Below are 15,214 nucleotides of genomic sequence, written 5' to 3' on the forward strand. Positions count from 1 at the left end.
AGCTGCCGAAGCGCAAATGACTAGTCCGAAACTGGTCCGGTGAAAATTTGAAAATATAAAGCTATTTCTGTTGTTTGACTTCTGAATTATCTCATAATTTTGAGCTGCACACCATCGAAGAGGATAAAAAAATTGTTTTTTAAATTAAAGTTTTCCAGAATTTTTCGCTTAATTTACTGTACTGATCAGCTTTTCAAATGTTTTTCAATAGTTTCACCAGTTGCTAACAATATCTAACAATGATCCATTCTGGAAGAAAAATATACAGTCACTCACCGTTAGAAAGCACATATCTTTAAGTGATGGCGGGATCGGATTTCTAATAGAAGGAGTTTAAATTAATTAAATATAATTTTATGTCAGATTGAAAGGGTAGTTTTCCTATTATCAGAGGCACTAAGTTCATTTCTTAATTACCTTTCCGCATGATCTACACTGAAAAATACGAAAATGATGAAATGATACACAACAAATAACTACAATAAACAAGACCACGACGAAGTAATTACTATAAAAATGCTAATTTTGACTACTAAATCGGTAGCACTTTCTCTTAGTAATCCATCTAACCTCGAGATTCGTGTCAAAAGATTGCTTATTTATTTTACCATGGAAATGTTTTCCCACTTATCTTGTGCTGCTGTACATAACCTGTAAATTTTCTTTAGTTAACGTAAAAACACTGCTCTGAACAGTCTGAAAATACTGTAGTCCAAAGGTGTTAGGGCAAGAGAATTCGTTGAAATATTTGAAATCTTTATACCATTTTTCATTTCCGTTTCTCCAGAAAATTAGTCAGATGTTAAGATGCGAATGAGATTTATTCTGGTGGAGCTTAAATTCTCTTAAACTGAACAAATAGAGATTTGGAAATTCTTTTCTTAAAAAACGGGTGGAAACATCATTTAAATCGTATAGTTTGCTTTTATATTTCTTATGACTGCTCTTAAATTCGATTTCTTTTTGACATGAAAAGCTAAATATGCTTATAAATCTTTTAGGGAAATAAAATTATAAATCTTTTAAACTCTAAAAGCAAAACTCTTAAAACCACGTTTTCGGGATTTTTTTTTTCTTTTTAGCCCAAAGATGAGGTAGCACATAATAGCGCATAATGGTTATTAGTCTCAAACTGACATTCTGTGGCGTATCCACTATTGATGGCAAACTACTTTTTAAACTTCTGCCACCAAATATTATTGCACTGTATTATATTTAAAGAAATTGAATAACGAAGAATCTGCATGAATGTAGGTATTTTTCGCGCATGGTGATAAACCAACGTATCTAGATCCATCAAATTTTGAATAACATAATTCTCCACCCGCACATGGGCACCTGGAAGCTTGAATTTTGAATTTCCAATTTGTTTTATTACCTATTTCATATTTTGTAAAACTTTAACGAATTTTTATTAACAAACTCAACGATTTTGAAGCGAGCAATGGCAACACTGTACGAAAAATAAAACATTTTTATCTTCAGCATGCTAAACTGTCTATCGGAAATTCTAAATATATGTTGTTTTTAAATATTTTGTGATATTTCTTTTAAATTGAATATTATGTGGTTTTAAGTGTGAAGAACATGATATTTAATAAATAGCGGTAACGCACAAAACATAAAAAAAAAGTCCCTTCGGGCGTAATATAAAGACCGAAAGCTTTCGGATTTTTTAATTTTTTTCTTTTGCGACTGTAAATGAATCATTCTTTGACAGTTATACAATATATCTATGTTTCATCTATGGTCACAATAGATTTCCCTTTTTCGCGTGAAACATTACTTAAAAAGGTTTACATTTATGTCACTTATCTCCTAGAAAAAAGCTATTTTCATTTACATTTTATAACATTATATTTTATTTTGTATTCATATAAAGTGCAAGCAATAAATTTTTTTAATTATTTTACTCTCATGAATGTACATTTCCAGCAGTACGAAATCTAAACTCATTGGAATTATATTATTTGGGCGACATATTACATGACTTTAGACAATAAAATTGTTTTAATAAAGTACATTCATTCTTTTCGCATAATAAAAATTATTCACAATCCTAATGAAAAACGCGGTTTATCTTTATAATATATTTAATAAATATTTAAAATTTATTTTTGTAAATATTTTAATTAAAAATATTTTATAACATATTTTATTATGTATATTTAACTCTTAACGTGATGACGCATTCTGATAATTATATACACATATTTTTTTACATCATGCTCTTAAAGTTTTCGTTGAAGTGAATCACTTGAATATGTAATTATTCAAAGCTATCGAGGCCTATTGCCAAACAGTTACAGTTACATAATTTCACTGTTCGTATTGCCGTGGCTGAGCTAACTGATTCCACAAGTCTTTCGAGATTTTCCAGATATGTAAACGAACTTTAATCTTTGAACAGTGCCGTAGCTAGGGTAAGGCAAGGGGGGACATCTGTCCCCGGGCGCAAGCAACCAGGGGGCGACAAATTGATGCTACGAAATTTTTAATGAAATGTTTTCCATGCTTGTCACACAGAAAGGGGCGCAAATTCATCAGTTGTTCCCGGGCGCTGGAATCCTAGCGACGTCACTTTCTCTGAAACTGAAAATTATGCTACAAAATACTCAATACTAGAAATGTAAGTGAAATATTTTTGATCATTTAAAAATATATGTTATTATCCTTTGACACTATCTATTCTGCAGAACATGTTGCTGTAACTAAGGCAGAGAAATTATTATACACTGAAACATTTGTCAAAACGTTCTCCAGAAAAGACCAAAAATAGAACATTCCTGAAGTCTGAAAAGTACATCTCCTTCTATTAAACAAAACTATTTAACATCGTTCCCAAACACTTCTCTCTAGTAATTTTGATTACACTTTTGGCTGTGTAAAAGGGATGTGGTTGTCAGTTATTTGGAAAATATTGGCGTCCTTTCTTTGCCAAAAAGTCTACCTTATCATTTCCATGACTGCCACAGTATGATGGTATCTATTGTTCTGAGCTAAGTTGATGAGCTCCTGAGCAGTGTTAATGTAGAAATACGACCAAGTGCATGTGTCACCTACACAACGTGGCATATGTGGCCTATATAGTTCTTCTCCACAGGTTCGCAGGGAATTTTTTTAGGCCAAAAGGCTGTCATGAATTGATGTTTTTACAGTTACGGAAACAAATTTTAACTCTTAAGAAATTGAAATATTTTTCCTTCTAGGATTATTCCTTATACATTTTATATAAAAATGCTAACCTAGGTGCCAATCTCGGTGAACACGGTGATTGCATGAGAAATTCCGTGGTTTCGTCCTTAAGTAATATATGTAACAGCCAATTTTTTTTTCCTTTCGGTTTTCCTAAAAATCATCCCTTCCCATAGGCAGAGAGCCCTTCTGTGTTTTGCATAAACCAAACCAAATAAACTATTCTATCAAGTTATGTCACCTCAAGGTGATGTCACAAGAAGAGTCATTAGGATTTTTTGAAGTAGGAGAGATGAAAAATGTGCGATGCCTTCCCCGGCACTCGAAAATGGAACTCTGGAATGCGCGTCGAGTGTGTTACCGTTGCAGCACAAGGCATGCTGAAAGGAGGGATAAAATAATAGGGTGACTGGAAAGTAATGTCGTTTCTGCGCATGTCGACAACAACATGCTAAAGGCAGAAGTGGAAGCAAATCCATGTCAAACACTCTTAACGAACCTTGGTCGACCATCCAAGAACATTTAAAGCAGAATGGAAAAATAAGCAAAGCAGGTGTTTGAGTCCCCCATAATCTGCTCGAAAAGAACAAAGCCAACCTATCCATAACATGCAACGTATTGCTTCAACGGGCACCATACAGGACCGTTTTTGATCGTTTGATGAGTGGAGACAAAAAAAAAAATAAGTCCTATATGATAATCCAAAACTCAAAAGGCAGTTTTAATAGGGGTTACAAAGGGTTTACATCCCGAAAAGGCGCTTCTGGATGTTTGATGGAGTATTCGTAGAATTGTTCATTTTGAATTGCTGGAACCTGGAAAAACTGTTAATGTAGACCTTTATTGTGAACAATTGTGAACCAAGCTTTAATCGAAATTATCAATTGTCAATAGAAAAGGCGTCATTCTGCAACACGACAATGCAAGACCGCACTGTGCAAGACGGACACTGGAAAAATTAATGAATTGGGGTGGGATGTATTGCCATACTCACCCACCATACTCGGCCGATATCGCAGCATTGGATTTCCATTTATGCGGATCCCTACAACATTTTCTCAGTGGCAAAAAATTTGAAAATTTGGATGATGTCCAAAATGGATGGATAGTCCTTTCGAGATATTTTACTCAAAAACCAATTGATTTTTAACGGTCCGGGATTGAAAATCTGACACTAGATGGCAAAAGGTTGTTGATAACGAGGGCGATTATATTATTGATTAAAAATAAAAACTTTTTAAAAATGTATTCGTTTGAATTTAATGTAAGAAAGCGACATTACTTTTCGGTCCCCCTATTGCATTATAACACAGGAACTGTATGTAACGGCCAAAATATCACTACATATCTCATATCAATACGCACGAATACAGTAGCAACGGTCTTTACTAATCCGGTGATAAGACCATTGTTGACAGATCTGTCTTAATAGTTATGATACATCAACCTCAGTACTACGCAAAATCCTATTGATAGCTTATTTGAAAGGACATTTTGATTTGTTAACACATTATTTCAAGAGTAAGTCTAAAAAATAAAAATTTTCTTGCACGTTTTCAAATATTAATTAACTCGTGCAAGTGTTTCAGGTAACGAAGGGCGGAAAGAAATGACATTTTTCAAAGGCACTTGAAAATTAAATAAATTGTGAATACTAATTCAATAATACTTAAATAAAATAACAGTATGAATTGTACCCTTTTCTATTCAAATGTGTGTAATACCTGTTAGGTGTGTCAGTAAAATTATTTTTGGGTTTTACTGGCTTGCGGGCCAGTTACAAATAAAATTAAAATTACAAACCGCAAATCAAAAGAAATGTAGATTAATTTCGACAAATCATATCTTACTAAATGATTACAGATCTAGATAAAGTATCACCTAACAGAAGATATTGCACACCAGATGAAATTGTTTATGTTTTTCCTTTGTAAACATAAATATGACGAAATATATATAATCTAAATGCTTCTTAAATATCATGAAATTGGCGAGGGGGAGAATATTAAAATTTGCACCACCCCTTTGCTTAAGTTGCTGTCCCTGAATGCAAATAATCATTGAGGATAAGAAAAACAAAGTTCTTGCTATTACCCAAATTAATACTAAGATTAAAAAAAGAAGATAAGTTTTGAGAGACAATAGTAGTTGTTTTGTTTCCCTCTTATCTTTTTCTTCATCTTTTCCGTCTTTTACAGAAATTACTCGGAGGATGATAAGTCTTGACTTGTGGTTATGAAACACTTGGGGTTTATCACCTGAAGTACGTCTCTTTGAAATTTCCTTCACAACGCATCTTCATTCTTTTCATGAAAATACATATGATCAAACTTACTAACAACTATTATTTTCTGTTAGATCCTCCCTGAAAGAGAAGAATGCTGACTTTTTTCACATTTGCGTTTTCCTTTAGAATTATCTTTATCCCTTACTTGAAAATGTATGTAATGAACTTCATTAACGACTATCATTTACTGTTCGAACCTCCCCAAAAAAGAATTAATGCTGATGTTTTGCTCTTTTGGTGTGAAAGTTCTTTCCTTCGATTGGACAAAATAACTTCTCATTCGTAATTTTCCCAGCGACGTACACAAGACAATTAATCACGTGAAATTCTCTTATTAAAGTATCCGCTTTGATCGATACTTTTGGCTATAACGCGTTCATGTTATTTCACAACATATTTGCTTTCAGACATTTATGACCACGTAAGCATTTTGAAGACATGTTTATGACCATGAATATTTCCAAATATATGTATGTTACTAAGTGACTTACTTAACTTCATTAGGAAGATTTTGAAGGTGGCATACCGGTTATTTTTAATTTTGTATTCTGCAGTTTTCATTTGTTATTATAATTATTTAACCTATAGAGACATAAGATGTTTTGGAAGCTGGGGAGATGAGAAATGAGCAATACCCTCGCCGGGACTCGAACCTCGGACCTCTCGAATACGCCCCGAGTGTGCTGACCACTACCCCACGAAGGAATGCTAAGAAGGCTGGGGAAATTCGTTATATACTCCTCCTGGGCGACTGGGGGTTAGAGGACCCAATTGCTAAATCCTGCTGGAGGAGAGTCATTATTCACACCTTTTTAGTTCGGGCGCCACTGCAGAGTCATCAAGTTTTTTTTTAAATCAGGAGCGAGATGAAAAATGAGCAATGCCCTTCCCAAGACTCGAACCTCGGACCTCTCGAATACGCCCCGAGAGTGCTGACCACTACATAACGAAGGCATGCTACTAAGGCGGGAGAAATACCTTTTAAACTAAATATTAATATATTTCAATATCTAAAAAGCTTATCACTTATGACTTGTCGGAAAAGCAACTGTAATTACAAATATTAACCATTTGTGCTCTCAGTGATAAACAGACATAAAACCTCTTTTAGACATTCAGAACATTATGTGCTTAACTGATATGTCTCAACAGACAAAGAATTTCCATTCTACATTAAAATATATAATCCAAAATTATTTGCAGGTATCCATTGTAGAGTTCCTCACTTTGTAAAGGCTAAGTTGCTGTTGAACGTGAAGAATCTTAAGAACTGTTAAGCGAATAATCGCTTGAGTTCGTGTGACAAGAAATAACAAGATGGAAGGGTATATAACCCTTTATTATTCAGATAATATTTAACAGATCTCCGTGTTGGAGTGCACAATAAAAGCCGACACTTGGGCTTGAACTTAAGAGGCTAAGAAGTAAACTAATCTAAACTAAAGAGATATAGCCGAAGCTATCAAAGTTTTAATGGAGTTGCCCCCTTAAACACGAGATGACTGCGAAGCTATCAAGAACCTGAGTACGGCCGAGCGTACTAACAGCTTTGGGAGAGAGTAGCCAAAAATGGCGGACGCGCGCTAATCAGAAACTCAGATGCTCTCTAACTCAGCAAGTAGAACTTTGCAGTTAAATACCGCTCTTCCTCATTATGTATTCAGACGTGATTCTAAAACTACGTTCTGGCCGGAAGTAGTAAGTTGAAGTTAAGAATTTGACAGGAAAGAAGTTTAACTCAAAATTTAACTGTTAATAAAATTAACATAATCCTTGCACCCTTACGATTATAGTGATAAGAACAATGCTGAAATTTGAAAGTTAAAAAAGTTCTATAATGGGGTATCTGATTAACATCTAATGCCTCCCTTCCACTGTTAGACTAATTATTACTACAACTGATATAGTCCATGTAAAAAAGGTGATTATGCGCTGTTAGTTAAGAACATTTCATGATCTTTATTAGAACGTCATATTTCTGCAATGCATAGAGCTTCATTCAAATATTGAAGCACTGTAGAATAACAAAAGCGGGGTCTATTAATACATATAAAATTTAAGAGGGAATCTCATTTCCCTCTTACATGGACACATTACATTCCTCTTTCATTATACTACATTCCTCTTACCACATTACCTCCACCACATTACATTACATTACATTACCCCCACCACATTACATTACCTCTTACATTACATTCGTCTTACATTTTCGAAAACTAAAGAATACATTATATAAATACATAATAAATGTGCAAAGCCTACGTTTAGCAAAGCCTACGTTTAAATTCAAAGAATATACCACAATCATCGCAAGAGTAGATTGCGGAGCCATTACATTATTTTGAAGCAGAAGACGTGAAAGTTGTGCATTGCCCTCGCCGGGACTAGAATCCCGGACCTCTCGAATATGCGTCGAGTATGCTGCCAATTACACCACGAAGGCATGCGAAAAGGAGGGGCAAAATACCTTATATACTCCCCCTTTTAAAGGGCAACAACTGGGGATTAGAGAACTGGTGGTGACGAATTATCGTCCACCACATTTTAGCTCAGAAGCACTTGCACAGTCATTAAGTTATTGAAGCCGAAGACATGAAAAATGTGCAATGCCTTTGCTGAGAATCGAACCCAGGACCTCTCGAATGAGGCGAGTATGCTTCCAATTACGCCACGAAGGCATGCGCAAAGATTGAAGAAAATACTTATAAGATTACACTTAAAACGTATTAATTCCAGGTTAGATTTATTAGATTATGGATCAACACAGAAATGATAAGGAGTGGAGTCCTTCGTTAAGAAAAAGGGACATGGGCTCATGTTTACGTTCTCATGTTGGGAAAACTGCATGCACCCAGCATTCTTTCCTATATTTAAACATGGTCCACTTATATATTTATAGTTAAAGAAAAAACGGAACGCAAAGGGAAATCTAAGAAGTCTCAGAATTTATTATTCAGCATGGTTTTTCTCCCTTACTCCCCATACTGCACAAATTGATCAACAACAAAATTTTAAAAAATTTTTAAAAGCTGGATAGCAGCATATATTTAAAATTCCCGATGCAGTGTTAGACTTCGGCATACATTTTATACATTTTCAGTCCTTTCTCAGTCCAGCTCGACAGCAAAATCACAATATATTTAAAAAAGCATATCTCTAGAATTCCCGATAGACTGTTAGAAGTTTCCATACATATTTTTATATTCACTATATTGTTGCTTTAAAAACTAACTAATTAGTCGCGCGGCGAGCCGCCTGAAATAGTTACCGTGAAAAACAAAAACTTATACATCGATTTTAAAGATGCCAGTTAGTGTAATTTCATTACAATGCTGAACATTGCTAATTAGATGTCTCATGATTTTAATGCTTGTTATTAGACGTCTCATGATTTTAATGCTTGTTATTAGACATCTCATGATTTTAACGCTTGTTATTAGACATCTCATGATTTTAATGCTTGTTATTAGACATCTCATGATTTTAATGCTTGTTATTAATCACATTATTATCGATTTTAATGATTCCAGCTAAACTTATGTACAGATTTTAAGGATTCCAGCTAATGTAAATTCACTACAATACAATATATTTCTAATCAGACATCTCATGATTTTAATACATGTTATTAATGACACAAAAAAGCTGAAAAGAATGTTCTTTAGAATTTTTTTTTCTTTTAAATTGCTTATTTATTTTTCAGTAACCTTCCAGATTAAATTTGGAAGTTTCTTAGCTTTACTGAATGGCAACACATTGCTTTCATTTAGCTAAGTTTGTTAATTAAAATTGCTGCCATTCGGAAACGTCTTACATATTTCCGGTAATATATATTATTCCGATAATATATTATATTAGTTTATTTTCCGCCTGATATAAAAATGTTTTTTTTTAACAGTGTGCCAGTGCTCGCTTTCAAATCGTCGAGTTTGTTAATCAAAAAATCATTAAAGTTTAATAAAGTATGAAATAAATGATAAAATATATTCAAAATTCAAGAATTCGAGCTTACAGCTGCAGATTTTTTTTTTTGGGGGGGGAGTGGAAGTTGATTATTCAAAATGTGATGAATAATCGAGGTACCGTCGCTTTTCCACATTGCGAGGAACGTGCTATATACATATATAAAGATTCATCATTATTTAATTTCTTCAGAAATAATGCAGGGCGAGACTATTTGGTGGAACCAATTCGAAAAGTGTTATCCTGTTTTTACTGCCAAATGCAAAATCACATTTAGATAATAAAAACATATGTTTTAATAGCAAAATTTTATTAAATCTAAACAGGCAGAAAGTTAATATATCTGTAGGTTTGAAAACTTACCTTTTTCTCTCATGTGGAATCCAACAGAATGAAATAACTGAGTGAAGTAACTGAGTGTTATTATTCAGGGTTCTAACCTCGACATAGGAATTTCCGAGGAAATGTGCATTTTGAAAAGGCCAGTGTAAGTCTCCAAAATGACCTTTCTATTCATTCTTTTCAATGGAATATATGTAATCTTCAGAAAACAAGGATTTCTACTTTCCTTTCCCATTTCCTGCTGACTTATATACGTAATAACGTAAGGTTAATGACTTATTTAAAAAATTATGCTCCTATGTATTTATAAAGAGAAAAAAAATTAATAGTCAGCTGCATATGGTTTCAACTATGAACTGATATTTTTTCATTATTAGTCCGAAGGGGCAATTTGCTCAGAAGGACTAATAATTTCGTTTTCGAATTTTGTATTGATTCACTTTTCTAATTGTTGTCACCAAATATTATCGCCCTTTAAAGAAATTAAATAATGAAGAATCTGCATAAATGTACGTAAGCTTCTCTGTTGTGGTAAAACAACGCTACCTAGAGATACCAAATTTTAAATTACGCCCATCGAACATGGGCATCTGGTAGTCCTAATTTGGAATTTGGAATTTGTTTTATTATCGATTTCATACTAATTTTTTTACAATAAAGAAAAATTTTTTACGAGTTTTTGATTAACAAACTTATAGGATTCCGACATTGAAGTTACAGCTATGTGTCTAGAACCCTGAGAAATGGTAAGCTTTAGCTCAGGAAATAGAAACGTAAACTCAAGAAGGGTTAATTACTTTTATTGCTCAAAATAAGAATTAACAGATGGCCCTCTTCTCAGGGCGTACAGAAAAGCCCCCACTTAGGCTTGACTCAAGAATACTAAGAAAATCAAACTTAAGTAATGCTTCACTAAAAAGATATAACCGAAGCTATCCAAATTCTGCAGGATTTGGTCCCTAAATGCTACCTAAACGGAGAAGCTATCAAGGGCCTGAAGTACGGCCGAGCGTAGTAATAGCTTAGAGAGTGCGTAGCCAAAAGGCAAAAGGCAAAGTCAGAATCTCTGGCTCTCTAGCGAAGTCAGTGAAACTTCGACTTAAGTACTGCTCTTCCTACATTTGCATTTACCACGATTCTATAAACACACTTTGGCAGGAAATTTGTAAACTGAATTTAGAAGGGACAGGAAAGTAGCTTTAACTAAAGATAACTGTTAAAAACTTAAGATGAACATTACGAACTCAAGGATTTCAAAGCGAGCCATGGCAAGGCTGAACAGAAAAAAAAAATTTATCTCCACCGCGCGAGACTGTGCATCCGAAATTCTAAAGATATGCTCATTTTAATATTATTTTGCGATATTGCTGTTGAACTGAATTTTATGTTTTCAGTGCGTAGAAAATGATATTTAATAAATAAAGGTAACAGACAAATGTTAAAAAAACGCCCCTTTGGACGCAATTAAAAATCTTAAACCTTTCAGATTTTGTAATCCAAAGGGGCTTTGACCCTGAAGGACTATTGTTTTCGTTTAGGACCGGATCCAAATAGCCGTCAAGTTTGGCGACTTTTGGCGAATTCTTGCCAAATTTGGTGACAAAATTAGTCGCCAAAACAGCTTGGAGATATTTCGGCAATTTAGCCAGATGCTATTTATTCAATGTTAAATATACTTATAAGGTATTTCTCCAACCTTCTTGGCATGCCTTCGTGGTGTGGTGGTCTGCACGCTGGGCGCGTATTCCAGAGGTCCGCGGTTCGATTCCCGGCGAAGGCGTTGCTCATTTTTCATCTTTCCTTTTTCCAAAAGTACCTAATGTCTCCACAGACTTACTCTTCTATTTTTATTATTCTGTATTTATTATGTATCGTAAGTATAACATAAAAATAAATGCAAAGCGTTAACAAGTGTTAACGTTGGAAGACCTCACATGCGTATAATTACGACGCTGCTTAATGAGTCTCACTCGACTGCCTCAGTATCAATCCGACAGCAAATATTGATGGCTGCGTTAATAAATTGTCTAAAAAATTAATCAGTGAATATTGTTACGAATTTTGCACATAGGTAGATGAGTTTAGTACAGTTTTATGTGAAATTGTTGTATTTTTCTGTGTAATATAACACGAAAAATCTAGACAGACAAGCTATGCGGGAAAAGTAAGAATACAGGAGCACGTCCATTTAACATTAATCTTAGTATCTCGGTAATTTACGGAGAAATCGTCAAATGTCACCAAACTTCGCGACCATTTGGGGACATTTTGGTCCAGTTCCTGTATTCCAAAAATAGGTATTGTAATTGAATAAATGTCATTGATCACTATATTAGCTTTAACCGTAATTCGACCCTCATGCTGCTTTCCAGTAATTTTGGGAAGCAGAAAGTACTTGAAATATCTCGGCGGCCGAGGGAAAACTATTATTAAGGTTGGAGAAAACATCTGTTTTCAGTTGTTTTTGTTGCTGTCGTGAGCTGTTAGTTCAATACCAAGCAACAATACAAAGAAAAGTCAATTAAAATTGGATTAAAAGTGCATTAAAAAAATCAAAAGAAAATTCTGAAAGCTTTTAGATTTTATATTATGCTCAAAGAGGCGTATTTTTCATTTACATACACATACATGTTCCGAGAGCATTTGGGCTGATATGTTCCTTTGTTTTAAAAATATTTAAAAACAGCTTATCTTTAGAATTTCCGATAGACAGCCTCGCGCGCTGGAGATAAAAATGTTTTTACTGTTCGTACAGTTTTTCCATCGATCGCTTTGAAATCGTTCAGTTTGTTAATCAAAAACATATTATATTCAGTTTGTTATTACATATTACAAAGTATGAAATATGTAATAGAGCAAATCCGAAATTAAAAATTCTGACGACCAGGCATTCATGTTCATAAGGAGGGTTATGTTATTCAAAATTCGATTGCCATTTTAACAGTGCATGCATAATGCATGCACTGTTAAAATGAATGCATGCATTCATGCAGATTCTTCATTACTTAATTTACTTAAATATATATTGCAGGGCGATAATACTTACAGGCAACAATTTAAAAAGTGATTCGCCGTTTATAGTGACACGCCACAAAATGCCATTTTGAGACTAATAATAGCCTTTCTCGGCTACCACCTCTTTGAACTAAAAAATTGGATCCCCTGCCCCCCTCCCGCAAAAAAACTGGCTTGGTTGTTTTCAAGCGCAAATACAATTGCGACGGTCGCCCAGACAGTATAATGATTAGGGAAGTAAACCGCTGAGTTAGCTTCCGACCTAGGTATAGATATATATATTCAGAATTGATAACCAACTCAGCGGGATTCAACCACTAGCTGCCAGAGCGCAGCCCTGGGCAGCCCCGGCTGAGCAGACGACATTTATAAAATGCAAAAAAGAAATATGCATTTGCACACAAGACACTTGAAGAAGAGTAGAGCCTGACTGCGATACCGAAGGGCCCAGGTTCGAACCCCAGAGAAGGCATGGATGTACTAAAATTGTCTGTCTCTTCATATAGGGGGTAGCGATGGCCGCCTATTAGGTGCCTCCACAATAAAATGACCACCACATCAATGCTGTTATAGGCAAGTTCGCGCCATTTGAAAAAAAAAAAAAATTCGACTAAGATTAAATTTTATATTGTATCCCTCTAAATGACTGAAGAATATGGGAAGAATCAATATTTTTCAAATAAACATCATGCTTGATTTTCGGTCCTCAATAGGTTAACTGCGAAAAGACTTAAATCAGTTGGCGTTCATTTGGCTCCGAATATGTAATTAAGGCGTCTTGGTAACTTATCATTCTGCACGACAGTGCACGATCCCACATTACCAGGGCTATAAAACAAATATTAGCCAAACCAAATGAGAGAACTTTCAGTGTGTATTCCAAATCTCTCACTTTGCGATTTGTTCATTTTCTTCCACCGCTAATATTAATACGTACGGGGAACTTAATAACATATTACATAATACGATACAGGCTTCTAAGAAAAAAGTATCTTCAACATCTCTCATCAATAAAATAAATATAATGAGAACGCCGGCAAGAATTTCTTTGAAATGCATTGAATTTACGTATAACTTTCAGATGGAAACACTTTGATCATCATGCAGTAAAACATAAAAATTCAAACAATTATGTGGCGTTTAGGTATCGTCAATGAAACTTTAACTACCATCGTTATCGGTCGTACGAGTTCGTAGAGAACACGCTACCGAGTTATAATATTCGCTCTAGCAATGAAACGTGATCAATTCCCGGCTCGAAGGTTTCGACACGTGCATAAATTGAAACTGCAAACGTCATTCTTGGATAATCTGATACTTAACCACAGTTTCGAAACTATTAAGTGTTATTCTGAAATTTTGGCTTTCATGCTTTTATTTGCGTTTTTTAAACAATTGCGCTTTGTTTGCATTTGCTGTAACTAACGTCGTTCACTTTTCGTCTTTTAACGTCATTTTAAGAGGCTAATTGGTTCGTACAAATTGAAATAAATTCCTCATATCACAAAAGATGGAACGGGAACAAATGTTTTAATGGTTACTGAAACTTACTAAACCATTTTTCTACTTCTGTTTGTAACAGAAAGATTTTAACATTATTAAACAGAAAGGTTTCAGATTTTAAATTACGTACAAAGGGGCGTTTTTTTAACATTTCCTTGGAGATTAAAAGGTTCCCCCCCCTGATCTTCAGGATATGATCCTAGGTAAACCGCTGGAGATAAAGCGGTTTTTTTTCCCCGTAGAGTGTTGCCCTTGCTCGTTTTTAAATCGTTGAGTTTGTTAACCAAAAATTCGTTAAAGTTTTACAAATATGAAATCGATCATAAAACAAATTCCAAATTTCAAATTTGGGCTTTCAAGTGCCCATATTCGCAGTAGGATTACATCATTTAAAATTCGATAGCTCTAGGTACCGTAGTTTTATCGCAATGCCAGAAACATACATACATTTATGTAGATTCTTCATTATTTAATTTCTTCAAATATAATACAGGGCGATAGCATTTGGTGGCAACGATTTGAAAAGTAATACAGCCTTTTAAAGTTTTCAACGCAAAATCGTAAAACGAAAACAATAGTCCTTCAGGGACAAAGCCGCTTTTGGACTAGAAACACATACACGTCGCATCTTAAAGTAAAACCACACTGCCTACTGCTTTTAAATATCGTTACGATGATACATTTATTTATTTTTTGCACAGTTCTTACTTTTAGATTAATATGAGAAAATTTAAAAGGATACGCAATGAGAACAGAAAAATTTATACGTAAGTTAACACTGATAAGTAATTTAGGTACACCAACAGCCGGTAAAGTCACTGAACACTATGGATATTTCATCGTAGATCCAAACTGGACTCGATTCCAAGAGAGCGGGCTGTCTGATTGGGCATTTTCGTGGTTTTC

General features: G+C 34.4%; 2 protein-coding genes across 3 annotated transcripts in view; one reads left to right on the plus strand and one right to left on the minus strand.

Moving 5' to 3' along the window:
- The window catches only part of LOC118186940 (SEC14-like protein 2), a 124,284-nt gene that overhangs the window by 52,292 nt on the left and 56,778 nt on the right, over positions 1–15,214 (minus strand). The window lies entirely within an intron of this gene.
- The window catches only part of LOC118201854 (retinal-binding protein-like), a 142,948-nt gene that overhangs the window by 879 nt on the left and 126,855 nt on the right, over positions 1–15,214 (plus strand). The gene's annotated exons all lie outside the window — the stretch shown is intronic.

This window comes from Stegodyphus dumicola, chromosome 4 (genome assembly GCF_044657685.1).
Source record: "Stegodyphus dumicola isolate Sdum_Otavi_A_Nest chromosome 4, ASM4465768v1".
NCBI classification, from domain to species: domain Eukaryota; kingdom Metazoa; phylum Arthropoda; class Arachnida; order Araneae; family Eresidae; genus Stegodyphus; species Stegodyphus dumicola.